General features: G+C 42.0%; 1 pseudogene; it reads left to right on the top strand.

The window, feature by feature from the left end:
- Window positions 1-2,475: 2,475 nt before the first annotated feature.
- Window positions 2,476-3,545, top strand: LOC110550418 (NADH dehydrogenase [ubiquinone] 1 alpha subcomplex subunit 9, mitochondrial-like; annotated as a pseudogene).
- Window positions 3,546-4,709: the final 1,164 nt, after the last annotated feature.

Genomic DNA, 4,709 nt, shown 5'->3' with positions numbered 1-4,709 from the left:
CTGCATGTATGAAAATAAACACAGTTTCCATACCCCTTTACTCTTAAACTAAAGTGTGGCCATTTTCGCCTTTGCTTTCAACGATGAAATAAATGTGAAGAGGCAGAACATGTGCAATGCCTGGCAATGCGAGAAGCTAGCATCCTTTATGGAGTTTTCTTTCCCTTCGTTTTGACCCTGGGGCCCTAAGAGACTGAGCAGAGCTCGCTGCTGCTGCACTGTGTAAGCCGAGAACACAGGAGAGGAATGAGTGTTTGCCGAATGAAGTCAGTGGTCTTACGAAAAGCCAACCATTGCTGAGCTTCTACTATTGGATACAGCTACAGTAACAGTCTAGCTAGTTAAGAGGACATGCCCTTAAGTTCTGAGGCCTCTGGTACCAAGTAAGTAATATCTGAGAACAAGTGATTTTATATACTGAGTTAAACAAGCATCCCTCATGCGCATGTCATCCTGGGTTATAAATTCCAGTTCTAGGAGAAGTAGCTGAAGATGTCTGCCTCTTGTTTTCATTTTTAAAATGGAAGATCAATACTTGGCTGAGAACTGTCCTTTCATTTCCAGTTTTAAAACTTAAACCAAATTTAGAGTGTACTTTAAATCTCTCCTGAGCATCCTCTGGACCACCAATGAGCTAAAAATGTTCAGGATACTATGTGAATGTTCAAGGTGGTAGAATAAAAGTATGAAAAGTTGACAGGAAATGAACTTTATTATATTTCTTCTATTATCTTTATATGTTAACTAAATATTACCATGCTATGATAGGTCACTATTTCACATTAATCTACATAACTTGTATAGTATTAGCCTAGAAAAAAAAGGCAGAATTCTATTAATTCGTGTTAAAACATGTTTTTAAAGAGTTTTTGTACAGTATTACATAATTATATATATCTGTGCACGTGTGTGTCTGCGTGCATGTGTGTGTGTGTGAGGAAAAGAAAGAGAAGTTAGACTATATAGTTTAGGTTGGCCTCAAACTTACAGGCCTGTACCGACTGCTGAGGGACAGGATTGCAATCGTGAGTCACCATGCCTAGCACATATCTAAAATAAAAGCCTTGTGAAAACTTCGCAAACATTTCAACACTGTACCTATTGACCTATTGCTACACAAGGGAATTACAAACGAGGGCAAACATGATAAACAATAGAACAATAGGATACCGTGGGTGTCTTCCTTATGTCTATATCATTCTCATTAGCTGCATTTTTCTGGAAAAACAGAAAGACCCCTTAGAAATGTTTAGCACTCGGAAGAATATATGAGCTATGCCTTGTTGGCTCAGAAGTCTTGTTTCGGTTTGCTTTTCTGTTGCTCTGAGAACACACTGAGACCAACAGCAACGTGAGAAAGTTTACTTGGCCTACTCCTGCATGTTACCATCCATTGTAGAATGGAGCCATGGCAGGAGCTCAAGGCTTGAAGCAGAAGCCACAGAGGGTGCTGCTTACTGGCTTGCTCTCCATGGCTTTCCCACCATGATTCAAACCAGAACCATCTCCCCAGGGATGCCAGGGCCCCCAGTGGACTGGGGACTCCAACAACAATCACTAATCAAGAAAATTCTCTACAGACATGCTCACAGGCCATTCAGATAGAGGCAACTTTTCCACTGAGATTCCTTCTTCCAAGGTGGCTCTTGTTGATGAAAACTAACCAGTATGCTGCGATCACAAACTAACGATACTTACACAATACATACTCAAAGTTCCTGGGCTGGTGTTGACATGGTCAACTTCCCAACACAAGAAATTGGATCAGGTGACCTATGCACAAAGGTGCCTGGTTAGGGCAATCTTACTCTATGTGTGTCTCAATACCTAAGCTCTTTCTCATTACACAACAAAATGTTGCATAAAATTACATGTGACATAAAAGTTATTATCAGGTAGCATGGTGAAACCACTGGTTCTAAACTAAACAATGAGCACACTCACTTATGTATCCTTCTACACTTGGCCTTTGATACAATCGGAGATTCTTGATCTACAGGTTAAGCAAGTCACTTGTTCAACAAGAATGAATGGGTGAATGGGTGTCTACCTAATAGTGGTTGCAGACAAGTGAGGACATGGTCATGGTACAGCTTCCCATGGCTTTGAGAAGAGCAAGTGTGGGAGCTACAAGCACATTTGGTGTTTTAAGGAAGCTTCTGGGAGGAGGTGCTATTCCTATGAGCAGGTGCTAGTCCTGTGAAGAAGTGGGGAAAGAGGAGTGGCGTTCAAGGCAAAGGTTAGAATGTTCCAAGCCAAGAAAACAAGCTTAAGAAAGGCAGCTACAAGGATAGCAACCTTCACCTCAAGGCAGTGGTTCTCAACCTTCCTGTTGTGGTGACCCCAACCATAAAATCATTATGTTGCTACTTCATAGCTGTAATTCTGCTACTGTTATGAACCACAATCTAAATATCTGAAAGGTGACCCCCAACAGGGTCCTGACCCACAGAAGGAGAACTGCTGCCCTAGAAGATGGGCATCTTCTCCAGGGTTATCAGAGCACTGCCAACGCCACATCCGCCCAATACTGCAGCAGCAACATCTGTGTTCCGTGACCCATCCTATCGCCAGCTTCATCACGCTGCCACACCTTGTGGGAAAGGTGGTTGCTTGTCTATCGGTGGAGTTATGGCCACTGTGTTCAGAGCAGCAGGATTCCTGGGCCAACACATGGTCAGCCATCCTGGACAAATGCGTCACAAGTGACCATAGCTTATCAGTGTGATACACATGGCATCGTGCACCTTTGCCCCATGGCTGACCTAGGCCAGATTTTCTTTCAGGAATTGGATGCGAGAGACGAAGATTGTACCTGGAAAGCAGTGCAGTGCAGCAGTGTGGTCTTCAGTGTTATTGGGCGGGGCTGGGAAATCAGACACTTCAGTTTTGAGGATGTTTTTGTGAAGATTACTCAAGCAATAGTTCAGGTGTCCAAGGAAGCTGGGGTTTAGAGATTCATTCATGTTTCACACTGGAATGCCAGTATGAAGAGTTCTTCTATGTACCTGAGAAACAAGGTGAGGGGAGAGAAGGAAGTGAAAAGTGTGTTTCCTGAAGCCACTATCATATGGCTGTCGGATGTCTTTGAAAGGGAGGACAGTTTCTTCAGTCACTGCAAGTATTCATTGCTTTGGCAGGGTGCCTCTTAGTTCTTTGGCCTTTACAACAGTGAAATAACCAGAATATGTTGCAGATGTTTTCAAAGGGAAAATTGTTAATGCAATTAGAGATACCTGAGGGAAAACCTTTGCCTTCACCAGCAGAATCGTACCTTCATCCCTGTCCCTTGCCATGACTTGTTAATAGGTGGATTGCCAGATTCTTTTAACAGAGTCCATCTGAGCCCTGGGCAACCAAGGAGAAAGTGGAGCGGATACATATCTCAGCTGTGATGGTGCCCAGCCTGCCTGGCCTGGAAGACCTTGGCATTCATCCCCGTATCACTGGAATTTAGGTCCATTGAGGTGCTGTGGTAGCATTGCATTTCACTGGCTGTCTTCTGAGATTGAGGAAAGAAGCCTTCCAAGATGGTCAACTCTTAGTGTCATCCATGTTGCCTGTGTTCTTTAGTGGCTCGCATACGTACTAAATGAGGTCCCTCTATTAATTATCTGAGGCTTCAAGGGGTGGGGGACCCTTGCCCTACAGGAAGACCATTGCTCATCTATACCAACAGCACAGCCTAGAAGGGGCAGAGTCAAGAAATGACCCTTCAGGAATCGGTAAGTCATATACATGTATTTGGTTTCCAACACATGTAGAGTATAAACAGAATCATCCAATACTTTTGTTTTTCCTAAAATACTACTTTGACCATGAGATTGAGACCAGCGTAAGTGAAGGACAATAATGACTGAGGTCATATTACTCAGATGATGTAAAATTTCAGCTAGACAGAGGAATACATTCAATAAACTCATTTTATATCACACTGACTTTAATAATAATAATAATAAATTATAAACTTGAAAACTGTCAAGGGATTTTAACTGTTCTCATCATTAAAAATGTGAAGAGAGAAGCTGGAGAGATGGCTCAGTAGTTGGAGCACTGGCTGGTCATTTAGAGGACCCAAGTTCACTTCTCAGCACTCACATGGCAGTTCACACCTATCTGTAACTCCAGTTCTCGGGTCCTTGACATGCTCACACAGACACTCATTTAAAACTGCGAAAGTGATCCACAAGGTGTCACGGTTTAGCACTCAGTAATGCATATGCATTTCAAAATGTCTCTTCTTATGCCTTATAGACACACTATTTGGTCAACTAAAACAGTTTTTGTGTAACTTCTGTAATTTCTACCTTCAAATGTGCCATTTCCATTAATAATGTTCTCACTGGTGTTTGAGAGCTCAGAGTGATCTTTGATTTTTGTTTTTGTTTAATTCGATTTCACTGAAATTTTGGAGCAATTATCAATCTGTGATATTCCCACATCTTAAATGATTTGAAAGTCTGTTGAAAATCATGAATCCTTGGCAACAAAAAATCTCCTTCCTTGAAGAAATAGTTACTGAATATCTACCATATTCCACATTGTTCTGGTATCAGGGATGTAAGTGGAAAAGCTGTTGAAAATTTTGTAACTTATCTTCTGAAAAGACAGAAACAAGGCAGAACCCAAAACACACTAAAACAAAAGGCTCAGAGACAGTAAGTCAAATACCAACTGAGCCAGATGACAAGCATCTCAAGATGGCGGCA

The sequence above is a fragment of the Meriones unguiculatus genome, chromosome 20, assembly GCF_030254825.1.
Source record: "Meriones unguiculatus strain TT.TT164.6M chromosome 20, Bangor_MerUng_6.1, whole genome shotgun sequence".
Lineage (NCBI taxonomy): Eukaryota > Metazoa > Chordata > Mammalia > Rodentia > Muridae > Meriones > Meriones unguiculatus.
This window is presented reverse-complemented; position numbering and strand designations above follow the sequence as displayed.